This window comes from Misgurnus anguillicaudatus, chromosome 21, assembly GCF_027580225.2.
Source record: "Misgurnus anguillicaudatus chromosome 21, ASM2758022v2, whole genome shotgun sequence".
NCBI lineage: Eukaryota > Metazoa > Chordata > Actinopteri > Cypriniformes > Cobitidae > Misgurnus > Misgurnus anguillicaudatus.
This window is the reverse complement of record NC_073357.2, coordinates 11,782,117-11,797,407: the sequence shown is the minus strand read 5'-3', so window position 1 is coordinate 11,797,407 and position 15,291 is coordinate 11,782,117. Positions and strand designations below refer to the sequence as shown.

Here is a 15,291-nt window from a genome sequence, read left to right as displayed (position 1 = left end):
TCATATAATTTTTTTCCAGAAATGCATCCTTTCTGTAAGCGTTCGCCGATGGCATGGCGTTGCCACATTAGTCTTGAAGTGGCTCTCGAATCGAGTCAGCGCTCGCTTACGGCCACACCACCCTGAGCACGCCCGCTCTCGTCTGATCTCGGAAGCCAAGCAGGGTCGGGCCTGGTTAGTACTTGGATGGGAGACCGCCTGGGAATACCAGGTGCTGTAAGCATTTAATTCTTTATTTAATTAATTATTTAATTATTTATTCATATAATTTTTTTCCAGAAATGCATCCTTTCTGTAAGCGTTCGCCGATGGCATGGCGTTGCCACATTAGTCTTGAAGTGGCTCTCGAATCGAGTCAGCGCTCGCTTACGGCCACACCACCCTGAGCACGCCCGCTCTCGTCTGATCTCGGAAGCCAAGCAGGGTCGGGCCTGGTTAGTACTTGGATGGGAGACCGCCTGGGAATACCAGGTGCTGTAAGCATTTAATTCTTTATTTAATTAATTATTTAATTATTTATTCATATAATTTTTTTCCAGAAATGCATCCTTTCTGTAAGCGTTCGCCGATGGCATGGCGTTGCCACATTAGTCTTGAAGTGGCTCTCGAATCGAGTCAGCGCTCGCTTACGGCCACACCACCCTGAGCACGCCCGCTCTCGTCTGATCTCGGAAGCCAAGCAGGGTCGGGCCTGGTTAGTACTTGGATGGGAGACCGCCTGGGAATACCAGGTGCTGTAAGCATTTAATTCTTTATTTAATTAATTATTTAATTATTTATTCATATAATTTTTTTCCAGAAATGCATCCTTTCTGTAAGCGTTCGCCGATGGCATGGCGTTGCCACATTAGTCTTGAAGTGGCTCTCGAATCGAGTCAGCGCTCGCTTACGGCCACACCACCCTGAGCACGCCCGCTCTCGTCTGATCTCGGAAGCCAAGCAGGGTCGGGCCTGGTTAGTACTTGGATGGGAGACCGCCTGGGAATACCAGGTGCTGTAAGCATTTAATTCTTTATTTAATTAATTATTTAATTATTTATTCATATAATTTTTTTCCAGAAATGCATCCTTTCTGTAAGCGTTCGCCGATGGCATGGCGTTGCCACATTAGTCTTGAAGTGGCTCTCGAATCGAGTCAGCGCTCGCTTACGGCCACACCACCCTGAGCACGCCCGCTCTCGTCTGATCTCGGAAGCCAAGCAGGGTCGGGCCTGGTTAGTACTTGGATGGGAGACCGCCTGGGAATACCAGGTGCTGTAAGCATTTAATTCTTTATTTAATTAATTATTTAATTATTTATTCATATAATTTTTTTCCAGAAATGCATCCTTTCTGTAAGCGTTCGCCGATGGCATGGCGTTGCCACATTAGTCTTGAAGTGGCTCTCGAATCGAGTCAGCGCTCGCTTACGGCCACACCACCCTGAGCACGCCCGCTCTCGTCTGATCTCGGAAGCCAAGCAGGGTCGGGCCTGGTTAGTACTTGGATGGGAGACCGCCTGGGAATACCAGGTGCTGTAAGCATTTAATTCTTTATTTAATTAATTATTTAATTATTTATTCATATAATTTTTTTCCAGAAATGCATCCTTTCTGTAAGCGTTCGCCGATGGCATGGCGTTGCCACATTAGTCTTGAAGTGGCTCTCGAATCGAGTCAGCGCTCGCTTACGGCCACACCACCCTGAGCACGCCCGCTCTCGTCTGATCTCGGAAGCCAAGCAGGGTCGGGCCTGGTTAGTACTTGGATGGGAGACCGCCTGGGAATACCAGGTGCTGTAAGCATTTAATTCTTTATTTAATTAATTATTTAATTATTTATTCATATAATTTTTTTCCAGAAATGCATCCTTTCTGTAAGCGTTCGCCGATGGCATGGCGTTGCCACATTAGTCTTGAAGTGGCTCTCGAATCGAGTCAGCGCTCGCTTACGGCCACACCACCCTGAGCACGCCCGCTCTCGTCTGATCTCGGAAGCCAAGCAGGGTCGGGCCTGGTTAGTACTTGGATGGGAGACCGCCTGGGAATACCAGGTGCTGTAAGCATTTAATTCTTTATTTAATTAATTATTTAATTATTTATTCATATAATTTTTTTCCAGAAATGCATCCTTTCTGTAAGCGTTCGCCGATGGCATGGCGTTGCCACATTAGTCTTGAAGTGGCTCTCGAATCGAGTCAGCGCTCGCTTACGGCCACACCACCCTGAGCACGCCCGCTCTCGTCTGATCTCGGAAGCCAAGCAGGGTCGGGCCTGGTTAGTACTTGGATGGGAGACCGCCTGGGAATACCAGGTGCTGTAAGCATTTAATTCTTTATTTAATTAATTATTTAATTATTTATTCATATAATTTTTTTCCAGAAATGCATCCTTTCTGTAAGCGTTCGCCGATGGCATGGCGTTGCCACATTAGTCTTGAAGTGGCTCTCGAATCGAGTCAGCGCTCGCTTACGGCCACACCACCCTGAGCACGCCCGCTCTCGTCTGATCTCGGAAGCCAAGCAGGGTCGGGCCTGGTTAGTACTTGGATGGGAGACCGCCTGGGAATACCAGGTGCTGTAAGCATTTAATTCTTTATTTAATTAATTATTTAATTATTTATTCATATAATTTTTTTCCAGAAATGCATCCTTTCTGTAAGCGTTCGCCGATGGCATGGCGTTGCCACATTAGTCTTGAAGTGGCTCTCGAATCGAGTCAGCGCTCGCTTACGGCCACACCACCCTGAGCACGCCCGCTCTCGTCTGATCTCGGAAGCCAAGCAGGGTCGGGCCTGGTTAGTACTTGGATGGGAGACCGCCTGGGAATACCAGGTGCTGTAAGCATTTAATTCTTTATTTAATTAATTATTTAATTATTTATTCATATAATTTTTTTCCAGAAATGCATCCTTTCTGTAAGCGTTCGCCGATGGCATGGCGTTGCCACATTAGTCTTGAAGTGGCTCTCGAATCGAGTCAGCGCTCGCTTACGGCCACACCACCCTGAGCACGCCCGCTCTCGTCTGATCTCGGAAGCCAAGCAGGGTCGGGCCTGGTTAGTACTTGGATGGGAGACCGCCTGGGAATACCAGGTGCTGTAAGCATTTAATTCTTTATTTAATTAATTATTTAATTATTTATTCATATAATTTTTTTCCAGAAATGCATCCTTTCTGTAAGCGTTCGCCGATGGCATGGCGTTGCCACATTAGTCTTGAAGTGGCTCTCGAATCGAGTCAGCGCTCGCTTACGGCCACACCACCCTGAGCACGCCCGCTCTCGTCTGATCTCGGAAGCCAAGCAGGGTCGGGCCTGGTTAGTACTTGGATGGGAGACCGCCTGGGAATACCAGGTGCTGTAAGCATTTAATTCTTTATTTAATTAATTATTTAATTATTTATTCATATAATTTTTTTCCAGAAATGCATCCTTTCTGTAAGCGTTCGCCGATGGCATGGCGTTGCCACATTAGTCTTGAAGTGGCTCTCGAATCGAGTCAGCGCTCGCTTACGGCCACACCACCCTGAGCACGCCCGCTCTCGTCTGATCTCGGAAGCCAAGCAGGGTCGGGCCTGGTTAGTACTTGGATGGGAGACCGCCTGGGAATACCAGGTGCTGTAAGCATTTAATTCTTTATTTAATTAATTATTTAATTATTTATTCATATAATTTTTTTCCAGAAATGCATCCTTTCTGTAAGCGTTCGCCGATGGCATGGCGTTGCCACATTAGTCTTGAAGTGGCTCTCGAATCGAGTCAGCGCTCGCTTACGGCCACACCACCCTGAGCACGCCCGCTCTCGTCTGATCTCGGAAGCCAAGCAGGGTCGGGCCTGGTTAGTACTTGGATGGGAGACCGCCTGGGAATACCAGGTGCTGTAAGCATTTAATTCTTTATTTAATTAATTATTTAATTATTTATTCATATAATTTTTTTCCAGAAATGCATCCTTTCTGTAAGCGTTCGCCGATGGCATGGCGTTGCCACATTAGTCTTGAAGTGGCTCTCGAATCGAGTCAGCGCTCGCTTACGGCCACACCACCCTGAGCACGCCCGCTCTCGTCTGATCTCGGAAGCCAAGCAGGGTCGGGCCTGGTTAGTACTTGGATGGGAGACCGCCTGGGAATACCAGGTGCTGTAAGCATTTAATTCTTTATTTAATTAATTATTTAATTATTTATTCATATAATTTTTTTCCAGAAATGCATCCTTTCTGTAAGCGTTCGCCGATGGCATGGCGTTGCCACATTAGTCTTGAAGTGGCTCTCGAATCGAGTCAGCGCTCGCTTACGGCCACACCACCCTGAGCACGCCCGCTCTCGTCTGATCTCGGAAGCCAAGCAGGGTCGGGCCTGGTTAGTACTTGGATGGGAGACCGCCTGGGAATACCAGGTGCTGTAAGCATTTAATTCTTTATTTAATTAATTATTTAATTATTTATTCATATAATTTTTTTCCAGAAATGCATCCTTTCTGTAAGCGTTCGCCGATGGCATGGCGTTGCCACATTAGTCTTGAAGTGGCTCTCGAATCGAGTCAGCGCTCGCTTACGGCCACACCACCCTGAGCACGCCCGCTCTCGTCTGATCTCGGAAGCCAAGCAGGGTCGGGCCTGGTTAGTACTTGGATGGGAGACCGCCTGGGAATACCAGGTGCTGTAAGCATTTAATTCTTTATTTAATTAATTATTTAATTATTTATTCATATAATTTTTTTCCAGAAATGCATCCTTTCTGTAAGCGTTCGCCGATGGCATGGCGTTGCCACATTAGTCTTGAAGTGGCTCTCGAATCGAGTCAGCGCTCGCTTACGGCCACACCACCCTGAGCACGCCCGCTCTCGTCTGATCTCGGAAGCCAAGCAGGGTCGGGCCTGGTTAGTACTTGGATGGGAGACCGCCTGGGAATACCAGGTGCTGTAAGCATTTAATTCTTTATTTAATTAATTATTTAATTATTTATTCATATAATTTTTTTCCAGAAATGCATCCTTTCTGTAAGCGTTCGCCGATGGCATGGCGTTGCCACATTAGTCTTGAAGTGGCTCTCGAATCGAGTCAGCGCTCGCTTACGGCCACACCACCCTGAGCACGCCCGCTCTCGTCTGATCTCGGAAGCCAAGCAGGGTCGGGCCTGGTTAGTACTTGGATGGGAGACCGCCTGGGAATACCAGGTGCTGTAAGCATTTAATTCTTTATTTAATTAATTATTTAATTATTTATTCATATAATTTTTTTCCAGAAATGCATCCTTTCTGTAAGCGTTCGCCGATGGCATGGCGTTGCCACATTAGTCTTGAAGTGGCTCTCGAATCGAGTCAGCGCTCGCTTACGGCCACACCACCCTGAGCACGCCCGCTCTCGTCTGATCTCGGAAGCCAAGCAGGGTCGGGCCTGGTTAGTACTTGGATGGGAGACCGCCTGGGAATACCAGGTGCTGTAAGCATTTAATTCTTTATTTAATTAATTATTTAATTATTTATTCATATAATTTTTTTCCAGAAATGCATCCTTTCTGTAAGCGTTCGCCGATGGCATGGCGTTGCCACATTAGTCTTGAAGTGGCTCTCGAATCGAGTCAGCGCTCGCTTACGGCCACACCACCCTGAGCACGCCCGCTCTCGTCTGATCTCGGAAGCCAAGCAGGGTCGGGCCTGGTTAGTACTTGGATGGGAGACCGCCTGGGAATACCAGGTGCTGTAAGCATTTAATTCTTTATTTAATTAATTATTTAATTATTTATTCATATAATTTTTTTCCAGAAATGCATCCTTTCTGTAAGCGTTCGCCGATGGCATGGCGTTGCCACATTAGTCTTGAAGTGGCTCTCGAATCGAGTCAGCGCTCGCTTACGGCCACACCACCCTGAGCACGCCCGCTCTCGTCTGATCTCGGAAGCCAAGCAGGGTCGGGCCTGGTTAGTACTTGGATGGGAGACCGCCTGGGAATACCAGGTGCTGTAAGCATTTAATTCTTTATTTAATTAATTATTTAATTATTTATTCATATAATTTTTTTCCAGAAATGCATCCTTTCTGTAAGCGTTCGCCGATGGCATGGCGTTGCCACATTAGTCTTGAAGTGGCTCTCGAATCGAGTCAGCGCTCGCTTACGGCCACACCACCCTGAGCACGCCCGCTCTCGTCTGATCTCGGAAGCCAAGCAGGGTCGGGCCTGGTTAGTACTTGGATGGGAGACCGCCTGGGAATACCAGGTGCTGTAAGCATTTAATTCTTTATTTAATTAATTATTTAATTATTTATTCATATAATTTTTTTCCAGAAATGCATCCTTTCTGTAAGCGTTCGCCGATGGCATGGCGTTGCCACATTAGTCTTGAAGTGGCTCTCGAATCGAGTCAGCGCTCGCTTACGGCCACACCACCCTGAGCACGCCCGCTCTCGTCTGATCTCGGAAGCCAAGCAGGGTCGGGCCTGGTTAGTACTTGGATGGGAGACCGCCTGGGAATACCAGGTGCTGTAAGCATTTAATTCTTTATTTAATTAATTATTTAATTATTTATTCATATAATTTTTTTCCAGAAATGCATCCTTTCTGTAAGCGTTCGCCGATGGCATGGCGTTGCCACATTAGTCTTGAAGTGGCTCTCGAATCGAGTCAGCGCTCGCTTACGGCCACACCACCCTGAGCACGCCCGCTCTCGTCTGATCTCGGAAGCCAAGCAGGGTCGGGCCTGGTTAGTACTTGGATGGGAGACCGCCTGGGAATACCAGGTGCTGTAAGCATTTAATTCTTTATTTAATTAATTATTTAATTATTTATTCATATAATTTTTTTCCAGAAATGCATCCTTTCTGTAAGCGTTCGCCGATGGCATGGCGTTGCCACATTAGTCTTGAAGTGGCTCTCGAATCGAGTCAGCGCTCGCTTACGGCCACACCACCCTGAGCACGCCCGCTCTCGTCTGATCTCGGAAGCCAAGCAGGGTCGGGCCTGGTTAGTACTTGGATGGGAGACCGCCTGGGAATACCAGGTGCTGTAAGCATTTAATTCTTTATTTAATTAATTATTTAATTATTTATTCATATAATTTTTTTCCAGAAATGCATCCTTTCTGTAAGCGTTCGCCGATGGCATGGCGTTGCCACATTAGTCTTGAAGTGGCTCTCGAATCGAGTCAGCGCTCGCTTACGGCCACACCACCCTGAGCACGCCCGCTCTCGTCTGATCTCGGAAGCCAAGCAGGGTCGGGCCTGGTTAGTACTTGGATGGGAGACCGCCTGGGAATACCAGGTGCTGTAAGCATTTAATTCTTTATTTAATTAATTATTTAATTATTTATTCATATAATTTTTTTCCAGAAATGCATCCTTTCTGTAAGCGTTCGCCGATGGCATGGCGTTGCCACATTAGTCTTGAAGTGGCTCTCGAATCGAGTCAGCGCTCGCTTACGGCCACACCACCCTGAGCACGCCCGCTCTCGTCTGATCTCGGAAGCCAAGCAGGGTCGGGCCTGGTTAGTACTTGGATGGGAGACCGCCTGGGAATACCAGGTGCTGTAAGCATTTAATTCTTTATTTAATTAATTATTTAATTATTTATTCATATAATTTTTTTCCAGAAATGCATCCTTTCTGTAAGCGTTCGCCGATGGCATGGCGTTGCCACATTAGTCTTGAAGTGGCTCTCGAATCGAGTCAGCGCTCGCTTACGGCCACACCACCCTGAGCACGCCCGCTCTCGTCTGATCTCGGAAGCCAAGCAGGGTCGGGCCTGGTTAGTACTTGGATGGGAGACCGCCTGGGAATACCAGGTGCTGTAAGCATTTAATTCTTTATTTAATTAATTATTTAATTATTTATTCATATAATTTTTTTCCAGAAATGCATCCTTTCTGTAAGCGTTCGCCGATGGCATGGCGTTGCCACATTAGTCTTGAAGTGGCTCTCGAATCGAGTCAGCGCTCGCTTACGGCCACACCACCCTGAGCACGCCCGCTCTCGTCTGATCTCGGAAGCCAAGCAGGGTCGGGCCTGGTTAGTACTTGGATGGGAGACCGCCTGGGAATACCAGGTGCTGTAAGCATTTAATTCTTTATTTAATTAATTATTTAATTATTTATTCATATAATTTTTTTCCAGAAATGCATCCTTTCTGTAAGCGTTCGCCGATGGCATGGCGTTGCCACATTAGTCTTGAAGTGGCTCTCGAATCGAGTCAGCGCTCGCTTACGGCCACACCACCCTGAGCACGCCCGCTCTCGTCTGATCTCGGAAGCCAAGCAGGGTCGGGCCTGGTTAGTACTTGGATGGGAGACCGCCTGGGAATACCAGGTGCTGTAAGCATTTAATTCTTTATTTAATTAATTATTTAATTATTTATTCATATAATTTTTTTCCAGAAATGCATCCTTTCTGTAAGCGTTCGCCGATGGCATGGCGTTGCCACATTAGTCTTGAAGTGGCTCTCGAATCGAGTCAGCGCTCGCTTACGGCCACACCACCCTGAGCACGCCCGCTCTCGTCTGATCTCGGAAGCCAAGCAGGGTCGGGCCTGGTTAGTACTTGGATGGGAGACCGCCTGGGAATACCAGGTGCTGTAAGCATTTAATTCTTTATTTAATTAATTATTTAATTATTTATTCATATAATTTTTTTCCAGAAATGCATCCTTTCTGTAAGCGTTCGCCGATGGCATGGCGTTGCCACATTAGTCTTGAAGTGGCTCTCGAATCGAGTCAGCGCTCGCTTACGGCCACACCACCCTGAGCACGCCCGCTCTCGTCTGATCTCGGAAGCCAAGCAGGGTCGGGCCTGGTTAGTACTTGGATGGGAGACCGCCTGGGAATACCAGGTGCTGTAAGCATTTAATTCTTTATTTAATTAATTATTTAATTATTTATTCATATAATTTTTTTCCAGAAATGCATCCTTTCTGTAAGCGTTCGCCGATGGCATGGCGTTGCCACATTAGTCTTGAAGTGGCTCTCGAATCGAGTCAGCGCTCGCTTACGGCCACACCACCCTGAGCACGCCCGCTCTCGTCTGATCTCGGAAGCCAAGCAGGGTCGGGCCTGGTTAGTACTTGGATGGGAGACCGCCTGGGAATACCAGGTGCTGTAAGCATTTAATTCTTTATTTAATTAATTATTTAATTATTTATTCATATAATTTTTTTCCAGAAATGCATCCTTTCTGTAAGCGTTCGCCGATGGCATGGCGTTGCCACATTAGTCTTGAAGTGGCTCTCGAATCGAGTCAGCGCTCGCTTACGGCCACACCACCCTGAGCACGCCCGCTCTCGTCTGATCTCGGAAGCCAAGCAGGGTCGGGCCTGGTTAGTACTTGGATGGGAGACCGCCTGGGAATACCAGGTGCTGTAAGCATTTAATTAATTATTTAATTATTTATTCATATAATTTTTTTCCAGAAATGCATCCTTTCTGTAAGCGTTCGCCGATGGCATGGCGTTGCCACATTAGTCTTGAAGTGGCTCTCGAATCGAGTCAGCGCTCGCTTACGGCCACACCACCCTGAGCACGCCCGCTCTCGTCTGATCTCGGAAGCCAAGCAGGGTCGGGCCTGGTTAGTACTTGGATGGGAGACCGCCTGGGAATACCAGGTGCTGTAAGCATTTAATTCTTTATTTAATTAATTATTTAATTATTTATTCATATAATTTTTTTCCAGAAATGCATCCTTTCTGTAAGCGTTCGCCGATGGCATGGCGTTGCCACATTAGTCTTGAAGTGGCTCTCGAATCGAGTCAGCGCTCGCTTACGGCCACACCACCCTGAGCACGCCCGCTCTCGTCTGATCTCGGAAGCCAAGCAGGGTCGGGCCTGGTTAGTACTTGGATGGGAGACCGCCTGGGAATACCAGGTGCTGTAAGCATTTAATTCTTTATTTAATTAATTATTTAATTATTTATTCATATAATTTTTTTCCAGAAATGCATCCTTTCTGTAAGCGTTCGCCGATGGCATGGTGTTGCCACATTAGTCTTGAAGTGGCTCTCGAATCGAGTCAGCGCTCGCTTACGGCCACACCACCCTGAGCACGCCCGCTCTCGTCTGATCTCGGAAGCCAAGCAGGGTCGGGCCTGGTTAGTACTTGGATGGGAGACCGCCTGGGAATACCAGGTGCTGTAAGCATTTAATTAATTATTTAATTATTTATTCATATAATTTTTTTCCAGAAATGCATCCTTTCTGTAAGCGTTCGCCGATGGCATGGCGTTGCCACATTAGTCTTGAAGTGGCTCTCGAATCGAGTCAGCGCTCGCTTACGGCCACACCACCCTGAGCACGCCCGCTCTCGTCTGATCTCGGAAGCCAAGCAGGGTCGGGCCTGGTTAGTACTTGGATGGGAGACCGCCTGGGAATACCAGGTGCTGTAAGCATTTAATTCTTTATTTAATTAATTATTTAATTATTTATTCATATAATTTTTTTCCAGAAATGCATCCTTTCTGTAAGCGTTCGCCGATGGCATGGCGTTGCCACATTAGTCTTGAAGTGGCTCTCGAATCGAGTCAGCGCTCGCTTACGGCCACACCACCCTGAGCACGCCCGCTCTCGTCTGATCTCGGAAGCCAAGCAGGGTCGGGCCTGGTTAGTACTTGGATGGGAGACCGCCTGGGAATACCAGGTGCTGTAAGCATTTAATTCTTTATTTAATTAATTATTTAATTATTTATTCATATAATTTTTTTCCAGAAATGCATCCTTTCTGTAAGCGTTCGCCGATGGCATGGCGTTGCCACATTAGTCTTGAAGTGGCTCTCGAATCGAGTCAGCGCTCGCTTACGGCCACACCACCCTGAGCACGCCCGCTCTCGTCTGATCTCGGAAGCCAAGCAGGGTCGGGCCTGGTTAGTACTTGGATGGGAGACCGCCTGGGAATACCAGGTGCTGTAAGCATTTAATTCTTTATTTAATTAATTATTTAATTATTTATTCATATAATTTTTTTCCAGAAATGCATCCTTTCTGTAAGCGTTCGCCGATGGCATGGCGTTGCCACATTAGTCTTGAAGTGGCTCTCGAATCGAGTCAGCGCTCGCTTACGGCCACACCACCCTGAGCACGCCCGCTCTCGTCTGATCTCGGAAGCCAAGCAGGGTCGGGCCTGGTTAGTACTTGGATGGGAGACCGCCTGGGAATACCAGGTGCTGTAAGCATTTAATTCTTTATTTAATTAATTATTTAATTATTTATTCATATAATTTTTTTCCAGAAATGCATCCTTTCTGTAAGCGTTCGCCGATGGCATGGCGTTGCCACATTAGTCTTGAAGTGGCTCTCGAATCGAGTCAGCGCTCGCTTACGGCCACACCACCCTGAGCACGCCCGCTCTCGTCTGATCTCGGAAGCCAAGCAGGGTCGGGCCTGGTTAGTACTTGGATGGGAGACCGCCTGGGAATACCAGGTGCTGTAAGCATTTAATTCTTTATTTAATTAATTATTTAATTATTTATTCATATAATTTTTTTCCAGAAATGCATCCTTTCTGTAAGCGTTCGCCGATGGCATGGCGTTGCCACATTAGTCTTGAAGTGGCTCTCGAATCGAGTCAGCGCTCGCTTACGGCCACACCACCCTGAGCACGCCCGCTCTCGTCTGATCTCGGAAGCCAAGCAGGGTCGGGCCTGGTTAGTACTTGGATGGGAGACCGCCTGGGAATACCAGGTGCTGTAAGCATTTAATTCTTTATTTAATTAATTATTTAATTATTTATTCATATAATTTTTTTCCAGAAATGCATCCTTTCTGTAAGCGTTCGCCGATGGCATGGCGTTGCCACATTAGTCTTGAAGTGGCTCTCGAATCGAGTCAGCGCTCGCTTACGGCCACACCACCCTGAGCACGCCCGCTCTCGTCTGATCTCGGAAGCCAAGCAGGGTCGGGCCTGGTTAGTACTTGGATGGGAGACCGCCTGGGAATACCAGGTGCTGTAAGCATTTAATTCTTTATTTAATTAATTATTTAATTATTTATTCATATAATTTTTTTCCAGAAATGCATCCTTTCTGTAAGCGTTCGCCGATGGCATGGCGTTGCCACATTAGTCTTGAAGTGGCTCTCGAATCGAGTCAGCGCTCGCTTACGGCCACACCACCCTGAGCACGCCCGCTCTCGTCTGATCTCGGAAGCCAAGCAGGGTCGGGCCTGGTTAGTACTTGGATGGGAGACCGCCTGGGAATACCAGGTGCTGTAAGCATTTAATTAATTATTTAATTATTTATTCATATAATTTTTTTCCAGAAATGCATCCTTTCTGTAAGCGTTCGCCGATGGCATGGCGTTGCCACATTAGTCTTGAAGTGGCTCTCGAATCGAGTCAGCGCTCGCTTACGGCCACACCACCCTGAGCACGCCCGCTCTCGTCTGATCTCGGAAGCCAAGCAGGGTCGGGCCTGGTTAGTACTTGGATGGGAGACCGCCTGGGAATACCAGGTGCTGTAAGCATTTAATTCTTTATTTAATTAATTATTTAATTATTTATTCATATAATTTTTTTCCAGAAATGCATCCTTTCTGTAAGCGTTCGCCGATGGCATGGCGTTGCCACATTAGTCTTGAACAATTAATTAAATAAAGAATTAAATGCTTACAGCGCTGGTATTCCCAGGCGGTCTCCCATCCAAGTACTAACCTGAGGCCCGACCCTGCTTGGCTGATCTCGAGATCAGACGAGAGTCGGGCGTGCTCAGGGTGGTGACCGCCTGGGAATACCAGGTGCTGTAAGCATTTAATTAATTATTTAATTATTTATTCATATAATTGTTTTCCAGAAATGCATCCTTTCTGTAAGCGTTCGCCGATGGCATGGCGTTGCCACATTAGTCTTGAAGTGGCTCTCGAATCGAGTCAGCGCTCGCTTACGGCCACACCACCCTGAGCACGCCCGCTCTCGTCTGATCTCGGAAGCCAAGCAGGGTCGGGCCTGGTTAGTACTTGGATGGGAGACCGCCTGGGAATACCAGGTGCTGTAAGCATTAAATTCTTTATTTAATTAATTATTTAATTATTTATTCATATAATTTTTTTCCAGAAATGCATCCTTTCTGTAAGCGTTCGCCGATGGCATGGCGTTGCCACATTAGTCTTGAAGTGGCTCTCGAATCGAGTCAGCGCTCGCTTACGGCCACACCACCCTGAGCACGCCCGCTCTCGTCTGATCTCGGAAGCCAAGCAGGGTCGGGCCTGGTTAGTACTTGGATGGGAGACCGCCTGGGAATACCAGGTGCTGTAAGCATTTAATTAATTATTTATTTATTTATTCATATAATTTTTTTCCAGAAATGCATCCTTTCTGTAAGCGTTCGCCGATGGCATGGCGTTGCCACATTAGTCTTGAAGTGGCTCTCGAATCGAGTCAGCGCTCGCTTACGGCCACACCACCCTGAGCACGCCCGCTCTCGTCTGATCTCGGAAGCCAAGCAGGGTCGGGCCTGGTTAGTACTTGGATGGGAGACCGCCTGGGAATACCAGGTGCTGTAAGCATTTAATTCTTTATTTAATTAATTATTTAATTATTTATTCATATAATTTTTTTCCAGAAATGCATCCTTTCTGTAAGCGTTCGCCGATGGCATGGCGTTGCCACATTAGTCTTGAAGTGGCTCTCGAATCGAGTCAGCGCTCGCTTACGGCCACACCACCCTGAGCACGCCCGCTCTCGTCTGATCTCGGAAGCCAAGCAGGGTCGGGCCTGGTTAGTACTTGGATGGGAGACCGCCTGGGAATACCAGGTGCTGTAAGCATTTAATTCTTTATTTAATTAATTATTTAATTATTTATTCATATAATTTTTTTCCAGAAATGCATCCTTTCTGTAAGCGTTCGCCGATGGCATGGCGTTGCCACATTAGTCTTGAAGTGGCTCTCGAATCGATTTAGCGCTCGCTTACGGCCACACCACCCTGAGCACGCCCGCTCTCGTCTGATCTCGGAAGCCAAGCAGGGTCGGGCCTGGTTAGTACTTGGATGGGAGACCGCCTGGGAATACCAGGTGCTGTAAGCATTTAATTCTTTATTTAATTAATTATTTAATTATTTATTCATATAATTTTTTTCCAGAAATGCATCCTTTCTGTAAGCGTTCGCCGATGGCATGGCGTTGCCACATTAGTCTTGAAGTGGCTCTCGAATCGAGTCAGCGCTCGCTTACGGCCACACCACCCTGAGCACGCCCGCTCTCGTCTGATCTCGGAAGCCAAGCAGGGTCGGGCCTGGTTAGTACTTGGATGGGAGACCGCCTGGGAATACCAGGTGCTGTAAGCATTTAATTCTTTATTTAATTAATTATTTAATTATTTATTCATATAATTTTTTTCCAGAAATGCATCCTTTCTGTAAGCGTTCGCCGATGGCATGGCGTTGCCACATTAGTCTTGAAGTGGCTCTCGAATCGAGTCAGCACTCGCTTACGGCCACACCACCCTGAGCACGCCCGCTCTCGTCTGATCTCGGAAGCCAAGCAGGGTCGGGCCTGGTTAGTACTTGGATGGGAGACCGCCTGGGAATACCAGGTGCTGTAAGCATTTAATTCTTTATTTAATTAATTATTTAATTATTTATTCATATAATTTTTTTCCAGAAATGCATCCTTTCTGTAAGCGTTCGCCGATGGCATGGTGTTGCCACATTAGTCTTGAAGTGGCTCTCGAATCGAGTCAGCGCTCGCTTACGGCCACACCACCCTGAGCACGCCCGCTCTCGTCTGATCTCGGAAGCCAAGCAGGGTCGGGCCTGGTTAGTACTTGGATGGGAGACCGCCTGGGAATACCAGGTGCTGTAAGCATTTAATTAATTATTTAATTATTTATTCATATAATTTTTTTCCAGAAATGCATCCTTTCTGTAAGCGTTCGCCGATGGCATGGCGTTGCCACATTAGTCTTGAAGTGGCTCTCGAATCGAGTCAGCGCTCGCTTACGGCCACACCACCCTGAGCACGCCCGCTCTCGTCTGATCTCGGAAGCCAAGCAGGTTCGGGCCTGGATAGTACTTGGATGGGAGACCGCCTGGGAATAACAGGTGCTGTAAGCATTTAATTCTTTATTTAATTAATTATTTAATTATTTATTGATATAATTTTTTTCCAGAAATGCATCCTTTCTGTAAGCGTTCGCCGATGGCATGGCGTTGCCACATTAGTCTTGAAGTGGCTCTCGAATCGAGTCAGCGCTCGCTTACGGCCACACCACCCTGAGCACGCCCGCTCTCGTCTGATCTCGGAAGCCAAGCAGGGTCGGGCCTGGTTAGTACTTGGATGGGAGACCGCCTGGGAATACCAGGTGCTGTAAGCATTTAATTCTTTATTTAATTAATTATTTAATTATTTATT

General features: G+C 47.0%; 57 non-coding genes and 1 pseudogene across 57 annotated transcripts; all 58 read left to right on the top strand.

Annotated features, from left to right (window-relative positions):
* The first annotated feature begins 104 nt into the window (after positions 1-104).
* On the top strand, positions 105-223 carry LOC129417376 (5S ribosomal RNA). Its single transcript, XR_008635752.1, has one exon. It is a non-coding gene; the product is annotated as a 5S ribosomal RNA (ribosomal RNA).
* Positions 224-364: 141 nt separating this feature from the next.
* LOC129417333 (5S ribosomal RNA) lies at positions 365-483 on the top strand. The gene has a single exon (XR_008635745.1). It is a non-coding gene; the product is annotated as a 5S ribosomal RNA (ribosomal RNA).
* Positions 484-624: 141 nt separating this feature from the next.
* On the top strand, positions 625-743 carry LOC129417287 (5S ribosomal RNA). Its single transcript, XR_008635714.1, has one exon. It is a non-coding gene; the product is annotated as a 5S ribosomal RNA (ribosomal RNA).
* A 141-nt stretch (positions 744-884) lies between these two features.
* LOC129417228 (5S ribosomal RNA) lies at positions 885-1,003 on the top strand. Its single transcript, XR_008635697.1, has one exon. It is a non-coding gene; the product is annotated as a 5S ribosomal RNA (ribosomal RNA).
* Positions 1,004-1,144: 141 nt separating this feature from the next.
* LOC129417183 (5S ribosomal RNA) lies at positions 1,145-1,263 on the top strand. Its single transcript, XR_008635689.1, has one exon. It is a non-coding gene; the product is annotated as a 5S ribosomal RNA (ribosomal RNA).
* Positions 1,264-1,404: 141 nt separating this feature from the next.
* Positions 1,405-1,523, top strand: LOC129417131 (5S ribosomal RNA). Its single transcript, XR_008635680.1, has one exon. It is a non-coding gene; the product is annotated as a 5S ribosomal RNA (ribosomal RNA).
* A 141-nt stretch (positions 1,524-1,664) lies between these two features.
* LOC129417077 (5S ribosomal RNA) lies at positions 1,665-1,783 on the top strand. Its single transcript, XR_008635676.1, has one exon. It is a non-coding gene; the product is annotated as a 5S ribosomal RNA (ribosomal RNA).
* Positions 1,784-1,924: 141 nt separating this feature from the next.
* Positions 1,925-2,043, top strand: LOC129417028 (5S ribosomal RNA). Its single transcript, XR_008635656.1, has one exon. It is a non-coding gene; the product is annotated as a 5S ribosomal RNA (ribosomal RNA).
* A 141-nt stretch (positions 2,044-2,184) lies between these two features.
* On the top strand, positions 2,185-2,303 carry LOC129416957 (5S ribosomal RNA). Its single transcript, XR_008635642.1, has one exon. It is a non-coding gene; the product is annotated as a 5S ribosomal RNA (ribosomal RNA).
* A 141-nt stretch (positions 2,304-2,444) lies between these two features.
* Positions 2,445-2,563, top strand: LOC129416884 (5S ribosomal RNA). Its single transcript, XR_008635612.1, has one exon. It is a non-coding gene; the product is annotated as a 5S ribosomal RNA (ribosomal RNA).
* Positions 2,564-2,704: 141 nt separating this feature from the next.
* Positions 2,705-2,823, top strand: LOC129416831 (5S ribosomal RNA). The gene has a single exon (XR_008635577.1). It is a non-coding gene; the product is annotated as a 5S ribosomal RNA (ribosomal RNA).
* A 141-nt stretch (positions 2,824-2,964) lies between these two features.
* LOC129416789 (5S ribosomal RNA) lies at positions 2,965-3,083 on the top strand. Its single transcript, XR_008635527.1, has one exon. It is a non-coding gene; the product is annotated as a 5S ribosomal RNA (ribosomal RNA).
* A 141-nt stretch (positions 3,084-3,224) lies between these two features.
* LOC129416731 (5S ribosomal RNA) lies at positions 3,225-3,343 on the top strand. The gene has a single exon (XR_008635506.1). It is a non-coding gene; the product is annotated as a 5S ribosomal RNA (ribosomal RNA).
* A 141-nt stretch (positions 3,344-3,484) lies between these two features.
* LOC129416670 (5S ribosomal RNA) lies at positions 3,485-3,603 on the top strand. Its single transcript, XR_008635485.1, has one exon. It is a non-coding gene; the product is annotated as a 5S ribosomal RNA (ribosomal RNA).
* Positions 3,604-3,744: 141 nt separating this feature from the next.
* Positions 3,745-3,863, top strand: LOC129416611 (5S ribosomal RNA). The gene has a single exon (XR_008635457.1). It is a non-coding gene; the product is annotated as a 5S ribosomal RNA (ribosomal RNA).
* Positions 3,864-4,004: 141 nt separating this feature from the next.
* On the top strand, positions 4,005-4,123 carry LOC129419778 (5S ribosomal RNA). Its single transcript, XR_008636675.1, has one exon. It is a non-coding gene; the product is annotated as a 5S ribosomal RNA (ribosomal RNA).
* Positions 4,124-4,264: 141 nt separating this feature from the next.
* On the top strand, positions 4,265-4,383 carry LOC129416507 (5S ribosomal RNA). The gene has a single exon (XR_008635406.1). It is a non-coding gene; the product is annotated as a 5S ribosomal RNA (ribosomal RNA).
* Positions 4,384-4,524: 141 nt separating this feature from the next.
* LOC129416458 (5S ribosomal RNA) lies at positions 4,525-4,643 on the top strand. Its single transcript, XR_008635377.1, has one exon. It is a non-coding gene; the product is annotated as a 5S ribosomal RNA (ribosomal RNA).
* A 141-nt stretch (positions 4,644-4,784) lies between these two features.
* On the top strand, positions 4,785-4,903 carry LOC129416403 (5S ribosomal RNA). The gene has a single exon (XR_008635323.1). It is a non-coding gene; the product is annotated as a 5S ribosomal RNA (ribosomal RNA).
* Positions 4,904-5,044: 141 nt separating this feature from the next.
* Positions 5,045-5,163, top strand: LOC129416360 (5S ribosomal RNA). The gene has a single exon (XR_008635281.1). It is a non-coding gene; the product is annotated as a 5S ribosomal RNA (ribosomal RNA).
* Positions 5,164-5,304: 141 nt separating this feature from the next.
* LOC129416294 (5S ribosomal RNA) lies at positions 5,305-5,423 on the top strand. Its single transcript, XR_008635251.1, has one exon. It is a non-coding gene; the product is annotated as a 5S ribosomal RNA (ribosomal RNA).
* A 141-nt stretch (positions 5,424-5,564) lies between these two features.
* Positions 5,565-5,683, top strand: LOC129416245 (5S ribosomal RNA). The gene has a single exon (XR_008635222.1). It is a non-coding gene; the product is annotated as a 5S ribosomal RNA (ribosomal RNA).
* A 141-nt stretch (positions 5,684-5,824) lies between these two features.
* Positions 5,825-5,943, top strand: LOC129416187 (5S ribosomal RNA). The gene has a single exon (XR_008635199.1). It is a non-coding gene; the product is annotated as a 5S ribosomal RNA (ribosomal RNA).
* A 141-nt stretch (positions 5,944-6,084) lies between these two features.
* LOC129416122 (5S ribosomal RNA) lies at positions 6,085-6,203 on the top strand. Its single transcript, XR_008635174.1, has one exon. It is a non-coding gene; the product is annotated as a 5S ribosomal RNA (ribosomal RNA).
* A 141-nt stretch (positions 6,204-6,344) lies between these two features.
* LOC129419828 (5S ribosomal RNA) lies at positions 6,345-6,463 on the top strand. The gene has a single exon (XR_012361046.1). It is a non-coding gene; the product is annotated as a 5S ribosomal RNA (ribosomal RNA).
* Positions 6,464-6,604: 141 nt separating this feature from the next.
* On the top strand, positions 6,605-6,723 carry LOC129416008 (5S ribosomal RNA). Its single transcript, XR_008635128.1, has one exon. It is a non-coding gene; the product is annotated as a 5S ribosomal RNA (ribosomal RNA).
* Positions 6,724-6,864: 141 nt separating this feature from the next.
* Positions 6,865-6,983, top strand: LOC141354617 (5S ribosomal RNA). Its single transcript, XR_012361045.1, has one exon. It is a non-coding gene; the product is annotated as a 5S ribosomal RNA (ribosomal RNA).
* Positions 6,984-7,124: 141 nt separating this feature from the next.
* Positions 7,125-7,243, top strand: LOC129415956 (5S ribosomal RNA). Its single transcript, XR_008635088.1, has one exon. It is a non-coding gene; the product is annotated as a 5S ribosomal RNA (ribosomal RNA).
* Positions 7,244-7,384: 141 nt separating this feature from the next.
* On the top strand, positions 7,385-7,503 carry LOC129415908 (5S ribosomal RNA). The gene has a single exon (XR_008635038.1). It is a non-coding gene; the product is annotated as a 5S ribosomal RNA (ribosomal RNA).
* A 141-nt stretch (positions 7,504-7,644) lies between these two features.
* Positions 7,645-7,763, top strand: LOC129415848 (5S ribosomal RNA). Its single transcript, XR_008635020.1, has one exon. It is a non-coding gene; the product is annotated as a 5S ribosomal RNA (ribosomal RNA).
* A 141-nt stretch (positions 7,764-7,904) lies between these two features.
* Positions 7,905-8,023, top strand: LOC129415790 (5S ribosomal RNA). Its single transcript, XR_008635001.1, has one exon. It is a non-coding gene; the product is annotated as a 5S ribosomal RNA (ribosomal RNA).
* A 141-nt stretch (positions 8,024-8,164) lies between these two features.
* LOC129415728 (5S ribosomal RNA) lies at positions 8,165-8,283 on the top strand. The gene has a single exon (XR_008634979.1). It is a non-coding gene; the product is annotated as a 5S ribosomal RNA (ribosomal RNA).
* A 141-nt stretch (positions 8,284-8,424) lies between these two features.
* On the top strand, positions 8,425-8,543 carry LOC129415685 (5S ribosomal RNA). Its single transcript, XR_008634948.1, has one exon. It is a non-coding gene; the product is annotated as a 5S ribosomal RNA (ribosomal RNA).
* A 141-nt stretch (positions 8,544-8,684) lies between these two features.
* Positions 8,685-8,803, top strand: LOC129415636 (5S ribosomal RNA). The gene has a single exon (XR_008634925.1). It is a non-coding gene; the product is annotated as a 5S ribosomal RNA (ribosomal RNA).
* A 141-nt stretch (positions 8,804-8,944) lies between these two features.
* Positions 8,945-9,063, top strand: LOC129415581 (5S ribosomal RNA). The gene has a single exon (XR_008634906.1). It is a non-coding gene; the product is annotated as a 5S ribosomal RNA (ribosomal RNA).
* Positions 9,064-9,204: 141 nt separating this feature from the next.
* LOC129415534 (5S ribosomal RNA) lies at positions 9,205-9,323 on the top strand. The gene has a single exon (XR_008634871.1). It is a non-coding gene; the product is annotated as a 5S ribosomal RNA (ribosomal RNA).
* Positions 9,324-9,452: 129 nt separating this feature from the next.
* LOC141354616 (5S ribosomal RNA) lies at positions 9,453-9,571 on the top strand. Its single transcript, XR_012361044.1, has one exon. It is a non-coding gene; the product is annotated as a 5S ribosomal RNA (ribosomal RNA).
* A 141-nt stretch (positions 9,572-9,712) lies between these two features.
* Positions 9,713-9,831, top strand: LOC141354615 (5S ribosomal RNA). The gene has a single exon (XR_012361043.1). It is a non-coding gene; the product is annotated as a 5S ribosomal RNA (ribosomal RNA).
* A 141-nt stretch (positions 9,832-9,972) lies between these two features.
* LOC129415645 (5S ribosomal RNA) lies at positions 9,973-10,091 on the top strand. The gene has a single exon (XR_008634928.2). It is a non-coding gene; the product is annotated as a 5S ribosomal RNA (ribosomal RNA).
* Positions 10,092-10,220: 129 nt separating this feature from the next.
* LOC141354614 (5S ribosomal RNA) lies at positions 10,221-10,339 on the top strand. The gene has a single exon (XR_012361042.1). It is a non-coding gene; the product is annotated as a 5S ribosomal RNA (ribosomal RNA).
* Positions 10,340-10,480: 141 nt separating this feature from the next.
* On the top strand, positions 10,481-10,599 carry LOC141354613 (5S ribosomal RNA). The gene has a single exon (XR_012361041.1). It is a non-coding gene; the product is annotated as a 5S ribosomal RNA (ribosomal RNA).
* A 141-nt stretch (positions 10,600-10,740) lies between these two features.
* Positions 10,741-10,859, top strand: LOC141354612 (5S ribosomal RNA). The gene has a single exon (XR_012361040.1). It is a non-coding gene; the product is annotated as a 5S ribosomal RNA (ribosomal RNA).
* A 141-nt stretch (positions 10,860-11,000) lies between these two features.
* Positions 11,001-11,119, top strand: LOC129419928 (5S ribosomal RNA). Its single transcript, XR_008636754.1, has one exon. It is a non-coding gene; the product is annotated as a 5S ribosomal RNA (ribosomal RNA).
* Positions 11,120-11,260: 141 nt separating this feature from the next.
* Positions 11,261-11,379, top strand: LOC129419939 (5S ribosomal RNA). Its single transcript, XR_008636755.1, has one exon. It is a non-coding gene; the product is annotated as a 5S ribosomal RNA (ribosomal RNA).
* A 141-nt stretch (positions 11,380-11,520) lies between these two features.
* On the top strand, positions 11,521-11,639 carry LOC141354611 (5S ribosomal RNA). Its single transcript, XR_012361039.1, has one exon. It is a non-coding gene; the product is annotated as a 5S ribosomal RNA (ribosomal RNA).
* A 141-nt stretch (positions 11,640-11,780) lies between these two features.
* On the top strand, positions 11,781-11,899 carry LOC141354610 (5S ribosomal RNA). The gene has a single exon (XR_012361038.1). It is a non-coding gene; the product is annotated as a 5S ribosomal RNA (ribosomal RNA).
* Positions 11,900-12,040: 141 nt separating this feature from the next.
* Positions 12,041-12,159, top strand: LOC141354609 (5S ribosomal RNA). The gene has a single exon (XR_012361037.1). It is a non-coding gene; the product is annotated as a 5S ribosomal RNA (ribosomal RNA).
* A 129-nt stretch (positions 12,160-12,288) lies between these two features.
* LOC129419950 (5S ribosomal RNA) lies at positions 12,289-12,407 on the top strand. The gene has a single exon (XR_008636756.1). It is a non-coding gene; the product is annotated as a 5S ribosomal RNA (ribosomal RNA).
* Positions 12,408-12,818: 411 nt separating this feature from the next.
* On the top strand, positions 12,819-12,937 carry LOC141354608 (5S ribosomal RNA). The gene has a single exon (XR_012361036.1). It is a non-coding gene; the product is annotated as a 5S ribosomal RNA (ribosomal RNA).
* Positions 12,938-13,078: 141 nt separating this feature from the next.
* LOC141354607 (5S ribosomal RNA) lies at positions 13,079-13,197 on the top strand. Its single transcript, XR_012361035.1, has one exon. It is a non-coding gene; the product is annotated as a 5S ribosomal RNA (ribosomal RNA).
* Positions 13,198-13,326: 129 nt separating this feature from the next.
* LOC141354606 (5S ribosomal RNA) lies at positions 13,327-13,445 on the top strand. Its single transcript, XR_012361034.1, has one exon. It is a non-coding gene; the product is annotated as a 5S ribosomal RNA (ribosomal RNA).
* A 141-nt stretch (positions 13,446-13,586) lies between these two features.
* Positions 13,587-13,705, top strand: LOC141354605 (5S ribosomal RNA). The gene has a single exon (XR_012361033.1). It is a non-coding gene; the product is annotated as a 5S ribosomal RNA (ribosomal RNA).
* A 141-nt stretch (positions 13,706-13,846) lies between these two features.
* LOC141354603 (5S ribosomal RNA) lies at positions 13,847-13,965 on the top strand. Its single transcript, XR_012361031.1, has one exon. It is a non-coding gene; the product is annotated as a 5S ribosomal RNA (ribosomal RNA).
* Positions 13,966-14,106: 141 nt separating this feature from the next.
* Positions 14,107-14,225, top strand: LOC141354602 (5S ribosomal RNA). The gene has a single exon (XR_012361030.1). It is a non-coding gene; the product is annotated as a 5S ribosomal RNA (ribosomal RNA).
* A 141-nt stretch (positions 14,226-14,366) lies between these two features.
* LOC141354601 (5S ribosomal RNA) lies at positions 14,367-14,485 on the top strand. The gene has a single exon (XR_012361029.1). It is a non-coding gene; the product is annotated as a 5S ribosomal RNA (ribosomal RNA).
* Positions 14,486-14,626: 141 nt separating this feature from the next.
* LOC141354600 (5S ribosomal RNA) lies at positions 14,627-14,745 on the top strand. Its single transcript, XR_012361028.1, has one exon. It is a non-coding gene; the product is annotated as a 5S ribosomal RNA (ribosomal RNA).
* A 129-nt stretch (positions 14,746-14,874) lies between these two features.
* LOC141353916 (5S ribosomal RNA) lies at positions 14,875-14,993 on the top strand (annotated as a pseudogene).
* Positions 14,994-15,134: 141 nt separating this feature from the next.
* LOC141354599 (5S ribosomal RNA) lies at positions 15,135-15,253 on the top strand. Its single transcript, XR_012361027.1, has one exon. It is a non-coding gene; the product is annotated as a 5S ribosomal RNA (ribosomal RNA).
* The last annotated feature ends 38 nt before the right edge of the window (positions 15,254-15,291 follow it).